General features: G+C 33.2%; 1 pseudogene; it reads left to right on the forward strand.

Moving 5' to 3' along the window:
- The first annotated feature begins 1,413 nt into the window (after window positions 1-1,413).
- The window catches only part of LOC149199542 (putative ethylene response sensor 1 pseudogene), a 38,413-nt pseudogene continuing 26,911 nt past the window's right edge, over window positions 1,414-12,915 (forward strand).

Here is a 12,915-nt window from a genome sequence, read left to right on the forward strand (position 1 = left end):
TAGTGTAAAGTTGATGTATATTCCATGTGTTTGGGTAGGAAGAAAGATAGTTTATCCTCGTGAAATTGCTTTATTTAACACACTTTATAAACAAAATTAATTTAAATAAATATTATTAAAGTATTTTATTTTAGTGAAAAAATACAAGAGTGTATTAAAAATAATAAATGTTTTATGAGTTAATATTAAAAATAATTAATGAGTATAAAAATATGTTATAATTTAGTTTTAAACTAGTAAAATAAATAATGACATTTTAGTAATTCAATATATTTTTATATTTATTTTTTTTAATAAATTTAAATTATTTAATATAAAATATATTTAAATATGAAAGGGTGATAGGATGATGTATTGTTAAGTCATTTATTGATGTGAAGAGCAAAAATCTAGCTATGCTAATGGTGAGTGTAGCCTAGTCCTCATGAGATCCCATGATTTTGACCCTAGATAACGGTTTCTCACAAAAATTTAGACAACTTAACAAATGATATATATATGTGTGTGTATTCTTGATAAAATTTTGTATAAAATTTTTAATTAGTCAAGATTAAAAAACCTATACATACTTTTTATCCTAAAATCCTCTACAAAATAAACAACTATAAAAATCTTCACTCTCTTATAATTAAATTATCATATTATAATATTTAAAAACACAATATTAATAAATAAAAACTAATTAAATATATCTTCTTTATATTTTCTTATATAAATTACTTATATCCTATTCAATTTCTTATATTCCAAATAAAATATAAAAACAACATATATCAAATGTAACACATCCCCACAGAGAACTTCACAATAGATGTAAATCTTTGGACAAATTTTACTGCAACATTTCAATCAATCCATGCAACCCGAATCAAAGTATTTTAATCTATATGCGATTGATCACCTATTTCCAATGAGTGTGTGCATACGAACGATGAGATCCTCCTCATCATAAGAGAAAACACTGAAGTTCAGTTCAGGACGGAGATAGTTTGTCCAACGAAATCTGCAGCTCTTTGCACTTCGTTTCAAACCTGCAGTCATAATTATATATGAGCAGTATTATGTATTTTTTTAAACTAAACTGAGGTATAGTTTTTACCTGAGATGTATAATTTTTACCTGTGATTCGTGAAACGTGAGACCATTTCCCTTCTCCATGAGCTTGGATGTGTTTAACCAGAAGACAATCTTCTTCACGAGACCATGGACGCCTTCCCTGGAAGTTCATGACTATTATTATTCATCAAACATCTCCTTCCTGCAGTCTATGAAGCCATTCTGCAAGTCAGTACAGTTGTGGATATATAGTTGAGGACTCTCGAACGAAACAAGAAGAGAATCTTGGTCCGGTAGAGTAGAGGGTCAGCAAATTGACATTAAAAGAAGGGAGGAAGATGTTGCAGAGACGGCACCATGAAGATGAACGTGGAGAGAATACCTGGCTTTTCATTCATGGAACACCGCGTAAAATTCAGGTAGGCGAGTACCTTTCATTTATCCCACATGGGAAGTTCCAAAAGGGTAGAGTACTGAAGCAAACTATTTATACTACTTATAACACAAGATATCTTGCTTTTTACTTCCGTGTTCCCTGCGCGGTGCATCAGTCGACAGAGTTCTTTACACGTAAGATACTATTGTTCACACGAATATTTTACATTTTTGGTAAGTATTTATACGAATATTTTACATTTTTGGTAAGTATTTATACGAATATTTTACATTTTTTGTAAGTATTTATTATAATAGAGATTATGGAATACTTTTGTCAGTATTTTAGAAAACAATAATTTACATTTTTGGTAAGTATTTATTATAATAGAGTTTATGGAATACGTATGTTAGTATTTTAGAAGTTGATTTTCAGTCTAGGAGTATTTTGGCTGCACGCTCAGGAGATGCTCTCTATCTGCACGCTCAGGAGATGCTCTCTAAGCATTTTCTGCCCGTATCAATGTCTTTGCAGCTTTTTGACTGTGTAGGCATCATATTTGAGATAACCATCTTTTCTCAAATATTGTTCACATTATTGAAAATTGAAATCTTTAGATTTTGTACTCAAATAATGTTTACATTATTGAAAATTGAAATCTAACCATCTCGTCAATATTGTTCACATCTAAGTTTACATCTTTAGATTATTGAAAATTGAAATCTTTATGCTTATATGTGAGATAATCATCTCTTCTCAAATATTGATGAATATTGTTCACATCAAGTTCACATCTTTGGATTATTGAAAATTGAAATAATATTGTTCACATCAAATTCACATCTTTGGATTATTGAAAATTGAAATCTTTAGACTTTATAGGCATCATATGTGAGATAACCATCTCCTCAATTATTGTTCACATCTTTGGATTATTGAAAATTGAAATCTTTATGCCTATATGTAAGATAACCATCTCTTCTCAAATATTGTTCACATCTTTGGATTATTGAAAATTGAAATAATATTGTTCACATCAAATTCACATCTTTGGATTATTGAAAATTGAAATCTTTAGACTTTGTAGGCATCATATGTGAGATAACCATTTCTTCTCAAATACTGTTCACATCTTTGGATTATTGAAAATTGAAATCTTTATGCCTGTATGTGAGATAACGATCTCTTCTCAAATATTGTTCACATCAAGTTCACATCTTTGGATTATTGAAAATTGAAATAATATTATTCACCTCAAGTTCACATCTTTGGATGATTGAAAATTGAAATCTTTAGACTCTGTAAGCATCATATGTGAGATAACCATCCCCTTTTCTCAAATATTGTTTACATCTTTGGATTATTGAAAATTGAAATCTTTGTGCCTATATGTGAGATAACCATCTCTTCTCAAATATTGTTCACATCTTTGGATTATTGAAAATTGAAATAATATTGTTCACATCAAGTTCACATTTTTGGATTATTGAAAATTGAAATCTTTAGACATATTAGGTTATGCATTTTAAACATCTTTGGATTATTGAAAATTGAAATTTTTATATATATTAGGTAATGTATTTTAAAAGGTTTAAAATTAATTTATATTTAGACATATTAAGTTATGTATTTTAAAAGTTTTAAAATTAATTTATATTTATCTTTTTAAAAGGGAATTAAAATTTTTGAAATATTTTTTTTATCATAACACATTTACTTTTTACAAAGTTGGCTTGGTATATGAAAAATATTCGAAAAACAAAAAACAAAAAAAACAAAACATATATATATTATTTTATGTTTTTTAATTAATTGGATTATATTAAGTAATTGGGTAAAATAGTTGTAATAGTTATACGCTTATGAATATTGTTATATTAGTTCTTATTTTGTCACTCGCTTATGAATATTGTTATATTAGTTTTTATTTTGTCACTCGAATTGAAAAAGAGAATGATTTCCTTTGAATTAGAAAAGATTTCAACACTAAACAATAAAATTTTATAATTTTTTTGTGAGTAGTTTTTTGAAAACTCTAAATTGGTAAGTTTTTTCAAACAAAATGTATACAAACACTTTTGATACACTTTTGATGATTATCTTGTGATATTGTGTATGTCCAGCATCAACTTCTTCGGATTAATGCGAAGGAATATCAGATAGGCCTTGCTTTTATCTTTCTGGCATAGTTTTGGGACTGTGTTTATATGATAATTTTTTGTTGTTTATATATTTGGATTTTGTAGACCGCAGGAGATTCAATGATTCTATAAATTGAGCTATTAGGGAGGGAAATGCTTCATAAATTGGGTTATAAGGTAGGGGAATGTTATTAATGTAATTTTTTTAATCATATTATTTATTTATTTATTTATTTTAAATATTATTAAATTTATTTTGAATAAGTGGAATAGTTATTTTAGCTTAAAGGTTAGTTCAGTTGGTTGATAATCATGAGGTCACTTCTACTTATTTGGTTAACAAAGATCTCTTTAGATTAATCTACCTAGTAGATATAAAACCCATAGAATATTAATAAACCACATTAAAAATAAAATAACTAATTTTTAATTTTATTGAAAATTTATAATAAAAATTATATAAATATCACTAATTTTATGTTTATAAAATCTAATTTCTTAGTAAAAAATTTAAAATTATATAATTTATTTAAATCTGAATTATTATTATATTTAATTATATATAAATATTTATTTAAATTACATATCTTATATAAATAAATAAAATTAAAATTACATAATTATTTTAATTTATTTTAATCTATTATGAATTATTATGATATTTAATTATATATAAATATTCATTTTAATTACATATTTTATATAAATATAACATTTGTACATAAATATATATGGAAAAAATATTAAACAATAATATTTTATATTTTATATTTCCTTAATTAATTTTTTAATATTTTTTAAAAAATAAAAATTTAACATTTTATATTGATTTTATTATTTTAAATTCAAATAAATAATATTTTAAAATTTCCAAAAATCAATCACGCCATGACATCATGGTTTTTTTCCCTTTACTGCAATTCAACATTGAATTCTAATCTTGTGTGCATTCCCTCAATAAACTTACTCTAATTATCAAGTTGGTATTGATGGCGGAAGTAAAGGAGATCATTCCAAATGAAAATTCAATATTTGTTTATTTCTGACCTTAACTTGAAGTCATCGCTGAGATCGTCCTTTTATCTTTTATAATGTGTAATGCATTTTCTGAGAGGTTGCTGAGTTTATCTATATGTAAGGTATACATTTCATTTAAAATCAATATAAAACAACCATTTTACAGTAAACAATTATATTATTATAAAATATATATATATATATGTGTGGGGGTTTTAATAATATATTTTTTCATCATTAACCTAAAGTTTCGTAATTTTGATTTATGAAATTTATATGAGAAAAATAATTATTATGAGTTATCATGTTATTTTTTTATGGCATAAATTTGGAACTTAAATTTTGAAATCTTTTTTATTATTGCAAATTAATAAGTTAGGAAGCTAGACATTACATCTCCATGGTTATCATAATATCATTATACTATTGTACTCTTCCACTTATTTTTCAAATCTCTAGACTTTGTCATGAGTGATCATTTAAAGAGTCATGCATCAAGCAATGTCGATTCAAGGAGGACAAACATCCACTCTAACCTCACATCACTAAGTGTACCCATCACTCACACTCAGTGTAGTTATGATGCGTAAGGTTATGGAGACAATCCCTACATGTGGGATGAATTAGTAGTTTGTGGGTATAGTTCCAAAAATGAAAGCTATAGAGGATATTATAGAGTTAAACTAGAAGCGCTTGGCTACTCAACTAGCTATATGCATCACTTATTCAAGTATTCCACAAAATTGCATTCAAGCATCCATGGCTTAATACCAATATTGAAACCATTGTTATCTCATCTTCAACCTAAAATACATGCATCAAGGGTGGAAGCAGTGTGAGAAAGATGTTGTCAAAACATGTAGAGGGTTTAGAAAGTTGGGTGAAAAAAAACAATAGGATTCAGGATCAATGCACCATCGATATTTTTTAGCATATTCTCATTCTGTGAGAATGGGAAGAGGAGTCTAAAGGCCCTTCTAGTAGTGGTTTTGATGGAAACAAGTATAGAGGGTTTCAAACATCGCATCTCTTCAAAATTTAGTGCAGCATAAGGTGGCTGATATAAAGCTTCTTCCTATAATCATGGATTCGCCTCACCCTAGCCATATGTACACTTCTATGTACTTTTCATCCACTAGCCTAATTGGTGTTTTTGTGGATCATGCTTTTTACCATCCTGTGCAAGTTGCTAGAGCCCTGCTTGACCATTCAATCTTATCTATTGTTGTAGCTATCTAGCATGAAAAACCCACCAAAATAGAAGTACGAATGAAACAAAGTGAGGGGGGTTATAAATAAAAGTGCACACTAATTGTCAATAGGAGTCGAAAATTGCATAGGAATTGTCTTGATTGATGGTGTTATGCATGTCCAATCTTACGTAAAGGAAGTTTTCTCATGAACTCACCGAAGATTGAGCATGTGTGTGCAAGTGACTTGACAGTTTAAATCTAGGAAAAAGACTTAAACACTTCACAAAGCATCAAAATACCATGGAGTAAACATAGGACGACAGAATGTAAGATCCTCAGTAGGCTCCAAAATTCAGGTGTGAGAAAAATTTTGGAGGGTGTTGATCGCAGCAACAACACTTAGCAACACACTAGTAGAACTCTAGCTTCTTTGTTTAGGTTTAATTATATAAGTGTAGGGTCTTAGTATTTTAGGAAGTATTGATTCATCATGCGGAATACCTTTCCCTCCCTACTTAACCCGGTTAGAGATATAGTTCTCTCCATTCCTTTACTTGGTTAAACACGTATCAAGGCTTTCCATATCATAATTGTTTCGATCTAGGAAAAGGTAATATGCACGGTGAATTTAAGATGTTCAGAGTATGATTTTCATCTCTAGTGTTGCTCCGCTCCCAGCATGCTAGGAAAATACCTCGATGTAGTCACTACAAGAGCACAAGAAATTATTCACTACCAATGAGCCTAGACAATACCCTGATGAAGTCACTTTCTCCACCTCCCTATGCGGGAATAATTTCTCTTTTTTCACCCTTTATTTATTTATTTAATAGGACTATGCTTCGTCATTTATTATTTTCAATGAGAAAAAGAGGGATCCTGACTTATTGAGAGCAGAGGAGGTTTCCCCTTTAAAGAAGTATTTATAGAACTATGATATTAGTTTTCTCGCTAATTGATTTTCCCCTTATCCTTTCTCTACTTTACTGGATTGGCAAGAAAAACACTATTTACTTACAACACTGAGTTGAGGAATGAGGATCCTAGAATAGATACGAGTTTTAAATTTCAACTAAAGGCTTTTCATTCGAGTGGATCGTATTTGCATTCACACATCATTGACTTTAAATATATGTAAACATGTTGTAACCACTACAACACCACCCAAATTGTTTGGGCATATCTAAAATTTTGGGTCCCTCTCTACTCACCTCAAGCCATTAAGGGATGCTCCATTCATTGATTGGCTAATCCCCACATGGATTATTCTTATCATATCTTATCAATGCACTCACTCGTTCCATCATGCGATATAAATTTCATTATTTTGTCATTCCTCATCTCACACATTGACCCTAACATTACATTAAGGTTTTGAAAGTGTGATGTCTTTTCCATGACTTCAGATATTATCCCTATGTAATATGCCTTTCAATCTATGGCAGCACCATGTGTGGGCATACATACTCTAATCTGGCTTTCATTATATTAACCATACTAGGGTTTGGGGAGAAACCCTAAATTGGCACAAGAATGATTCCCTTCATGATTTAACCTAATTCATACACCTCTAAGTACACAGTCTCATGGCATGGCATACAGCATGGTAAGATTCATTGCATTTCATACTCCCCTAGGTCCATGTTTAGCTCCCCATCTTAGCATGTGCATTAAGTTTGATGAGAATGATATTTTTTCCTTGCACCCTTGTAACCCTAGCACTTAGGTGATTGAAGATCCAACCTTGCTTTGAATTAATCCTCACTCTCTAGGATGAATGATTACAAACACTTCCAGGTGTTTGCCCTATAAGTGTGACATCACCTTGGGCAACATATAACAACATGGTTGCCTAAAATCAATAGGCCCTCTAAAGTGCTAGACCTTGAGTTGTTTTCAAATCCAAACATTTTTGTTTGACCAATATAATTGATTATACCTTACCTTGGTTGATTCATTACTTATTCGGTTGTATGGTTGTCACATGAAAAAGTGATGGATAGTAAAATAATGATATATTTTGGTTTTCCTTGCAAGAGTTTAAAAAAAGTTATCTTAGATATGATAACAGAGGATCACATTAAACCAAACATTGAGAAACCAAAAATCGAGAATGATGACTTTTATTTATTTGGTGTGGTGGGAGCTTGATTTACAGGTAATATGTTATGTTTTGTTTCCATCAACGCATATAATAAACATGGGGGCTGCATTAGAATGGTTTTGGGATCATGTTACAGAAAGAAAGTGATGGAGCAATGGTACAGAGAAAGCATCATGCAACCAAGGTTATGACGAATGGCACCAACTCTCATTACAAATTGAAGCACCGTATACAATGTGTCGAGGGGCTCATTCAATAAGAACATTGGAAGGGAGTGTGGTAGAGATTTTATTAGGATATAAATGACATCCCAATGCAAAATGCATTGAGGACCACAACCAAAACATTAAGGCCAAATTGTTTTCTAGAAAGGTGTGCTATGTATGAGCCATTAGTCTCATGTTGTGTGACTAGAAGATTTTATAAAGTCCACATAATACAGGGGAAAATGTTGGCACCACAATAGATCAAGATTCGGGTTCAATCACATATATGTATCAAGTTCCCAATCCAATTCCATTTTTAGTTCCACAAATAAATGGATATCAAGCACCTTCCCCATATCATGTATGGAGCCCCCAACTTCCTTTCTCTCATATCCATATCTTGGAGTGGAACCTCCAGTTGCATATCCAATTCTAGACAGAGATCGAATATAGCCAGCATCTTTAGGTAACAATAAGTCTATGCCTACGACACTCCTTTCATTTTGGGAGTCAACCAACAAGTGGGCTAAGTTTTCCTAGTTAAAGGAGCATATTTATAACCATTTTCAGCGTCTTAATACCAATAAGATGGATTGGACAAGCGAAGCATGATACCATGCGATGGACGGGAATCCCAAATGTTGCATGGTTTCAACCATCTGTAAAAGGAGAGCTAAAATGTGAGAGAGGCCACACTCAATGTATGGGAATGAAATGACAAAGGCATGTTATTTTCATCTAAAGGGTGTGATGTAACTACATATATTTGGGTGTCGACAGAACCTACATGCTGTAAATTCTAGAATGATAATATTGTATGTTTAAGGCCACGTTGACTGCAAGCAACACAACAATGCGTGAAGGAAAAAGGGTTAGAAAATGGATGCATCACGCTCTGATAATTGCGATGTTAGGTAGATTGAAACTATGACTAGACCATCACAGTAACTAGACAGGTTGCATGGGATGATGCTTAGAGATGAAACTCCAAATGCAACCTACGACCATGCGACCTCTTCAAGTCGCTAGATCACAATTTTTGAGCCTCAAACAAATGCCAGAAAGATGTGACCTTGATGTATGCGACCATGCGATCCTTGGTGAGTTGAACATCCACTGAAGTCGCTAAGTTGCATTCCAGCATGCAGCTAGAAGGTGTGACTTTCCCTCAACGCAACTCTGTGACCTCTCTTAAGTTGTTAGGTCACAAAATCACACCCGAGAAATTTCATAATGGATGTGAGTTTCCTTAATGCGACTATGTGACCTCTCCCAAGTCGTCAGGTCGCACAATCGCACATGAAGGAGCTAACAACTGGTGTGACCCATCCCCTTCAGTGACTATGCAACAACACAAGATCCTCTTGTCGTTGTCTCTTTAAGAAGGAAAAATATAATGAGGGAACAATACACTAAGCAATTCTCCAAACCTTAACGCAACATATGCAATTGAGTCATAGAAGTATATGGTATGAAGAGGGTATAAGGACATGCTCACTCAATTCACGTGAAATCCTTGCCTTGGAAGCATTTTGTCAATCGTTTTTTTCCCTAGGTGCATGAAGTAATTCGTCAAGTGACAAAGCAACATCGGCTCCCATGAACAATCACTACTACGTGCCAAGTTTGTCTTATTGTTTGGATAAGAGAACAAATGATACGCATTCAAGGAGGAATTTGGAATGGTTCGTAACTACAATGAAAAGAAAGGCATCTGCTCACCTCTAGAAACATGGAACAAGAGGCATAATGGGGAGTGTTGACGATGGGTGTAGGCTTAAGATGCAAGCATGCTAACCTCGGGTTTCATAAATACATTGTGCATTCACAAATACTATTCACGTAGTGCAAGGTTCGAAGGTTGCAAAGGGTTGTGTTATTCAATGGCAATGGCCAAGGAATTTTACTTAACACCTTTGAAAATGTTTAAAAACAATGCAATGCAACGATTCCCAACATGTGTGACGAGAATAAAAAGGAGTGTGAAAGGTGATATAACAGTAATAATCTGACCACTCAAGGAAAGCAACAATTGGTTCCACCTTGGTTCCAAGACATGGAGCATATCAACACACAAATTTGTGACCATGAAATTACAAGCAATTTCAAAGCTAAAAATTCTTGCCCATCATGAATTGTGATATTTGTTTCTTATATTTAATCAGAGTACATTTTTCTTGATTCTTAGTTGATGATTATGCACATGTATAGGAATAAATCCGCGAAGGCAATTCCCTGCCATTTATGCAAACACTTAAGCCAAATTGGTTGCTAAAATGACCCAAGGGATCGATGATGTGGAAATGCATGATCCTAGTCAACAGAAGATATTGAAGTCAAGCTAGCTCTAAGGCAAAAGGAAGGTAGCAAGATGTTGGTCTATGCAGAATATTTAGGATTTATCATGAAGCTTGTATAACAAGCCAAATGGTCCCTTGCAAGCTCCAAGGACCTCTCGATAAACTCCAAGTCACGTGACCAAAGGATTGATTAATGTGAGCAAAGCGTAGTGGCAAGAAAACAAGTCAGTTCTAGGACCTAGCATCTACATCGTTGTGACATATGGGCAATGAGAATTCTAGGGTTTCTATAACCCTCTACATCCTTCACTCCTTCTCCTTCATCATAATGTATATATCGCCCACCATTATATCAGCATCTATGTTAGGATTGATGTGGGCATGTAACAATCATTTTGGCTTAAGAAAGAAGTGGGTAAGATCAAGAGTCATGAGGGTATTTGAAAGGGCATGAGGTAAGGTCACAGTAGGTGAACAGTCGCCTGACCTCTATAAATGTGCCCTCATGCCTCAAGTGATAGAGGATTTTAACACTTGAGTTGAGGCTAGGATTAGATAGTAGATTAATGCTTGAGAGGTAGAGCCACTCAACCCTTGGTAGCTATTAGATGGAGTTGTAGTGAGGCTAGGGTTTTGTATTGGGCAATTTTATGAGCATCCCATGTTCCACTGTTGGATTTTGACCAACTCCTATTTATGTACTTGAAGTTGCAGCAGCATTAATAAGATGTTCTCTTTATCTGACACCGATTCCCATGCTTACTCATGGTGGTTATATTAGCTCTCTAATTCTTCACTATATTTGTATGTGCGTTGTCATATACGCAATATGTTATGGACTGATTCATAGTAATTGCATGTATGTTTTTCTTTTGAATCCGTGTTTACTTATTTCTTGACATGTCAGTTATCTATTGCAAACTATTTTGCAATTAACCTCTGGTGTGTTCCTGTTTACTGTATGTTTGACTAGGTTTTATCTCACCGATCCCTCTGAGATCCTACCTCTTCTTATTGTTGTTGAGACTTATTTGTATCTATGTTTGTAGTTATCAATCTTGGGCTGATTTTTATTTCACTGTCTGGGAATTTTTCCCTTTTCCCCACTCCGACACCTTATCATTTGATATCCAAGAGCAAAAGAATTTATGGTGGTAACTGGGCCCACATACTGGATGGGGCTCCTATCCCAAACAGTGTGAGGTCTAATTGGGACTTCACACTGGGAGGCCCCTTAGTTGTTGGTGGTACATTTCAGCCCGTCAAAAATTTGGCACTAGAAGGAGGGCCAGATGACAAGCTAAGCCCTTGGAGCCTACAGTATAGTCTCATATCTGTAAATGGATCTATCCTGAATCTTGATCTCAGGGTGCTTCTTTGACTTATCCATTTGTAAATTTTCAATCCCTGATAAGCCTCTCTATCACTTGTCTCAGTTAAAGTTTGATGGCGAGGATGGAACGTCCTTGGCTGAGCACATTTTCGATTTCCTTAAGTTTTTCAAGTCTTATGAGATCAAGGATGAAGATTTTTCCTATGTGCTCTTCTACCTCACCCTTGAAGGTCACGTCAAGCGATGGTGACACACATTGCCAGCAGCTTCAATCCGTTCATTTGAGCAACTCATCGATAAGATCTGACAACCGTTTAACAGGTACAATTTTCAAGATGTGTTTAGTAGGATAAATGAGCTTAGAGTGAAACCTGAAGAATCTCTAAAGGATTTTACTTTTAGATTTTTCCATCTTTATTTTGAATTTTGTGAAAGAGATGTCGATTAGGTGTATTTGAGTGAAAATTTTTGATGGTTGGTTTTCATTTCTCTATAATACCTTCCATCTGAAATAAGTCCTAACTCTTGTGAGTGTCATGATAATCTGCAAGTTATAGGTTGTCAATGATTTACCCCTATTCTTGTGTTACCTGTCTCTCTGAATATGGAACAACCTCAAGCCTTTGAGGAGGAGATTACTGGTTGTGGGATTTCTCATCCTCCTCCTGATTTTTTTACATAATAAGATTTTGGCCTTAAATGGTTTAGATGATGAAAAGTGCTTTATGGGAAATGAATCGGATGGTCTTGACTCTGAAGCTCTCATACATCCTTTTGATCTTGAATCTAAAAATCATGTTGATATAACATCTCTTCCTACTAATGGAGCCCAGATTGAGTCCATTGAACATATGCCTCACTATATTCCCTAATCTCATTCACCTGTCAGCAATGGCTTGGGTATTATCTCACGTAAAGTTAGTTTTTCTATCAAATGAACGAGCTATGACACACATGAAAATCCTTTTTTACAGGATGTGAGTCGTGGTCTAATTGGTGCCCCTTCATCTGACCCTTTTCATCCAGGGTACCCTGATTTATTGCGTGTAGCTACTACACCAGTGGTTTCTACAAATCATTCACATATTTATCTTGCTCGTGTTGATTACAATTATGTACATGTGGGTGATGTTTCACAGTCATAGTATGAGGATATTGAATCTCTTGTTCCTGATCTCTTCCACCTGCA

The sequence above is a fragment of the Pinus tabuliformis genome, chromosome 2_1 (assembly GCF_031772625.1).
Source record: "Pinus tabuliformis cultivar Carrire ecotype Pingquan chromosome 2_1, CPIR1, whole genome shotgun sequence".
Classification (NCBI taxonomy): domain Eukaryota; kingdom Viridiplantae; phylum Streptophyta; class Pinopsida; order Pinales; family Pinaceae; genus Pinus; species Pinus tabuliformis.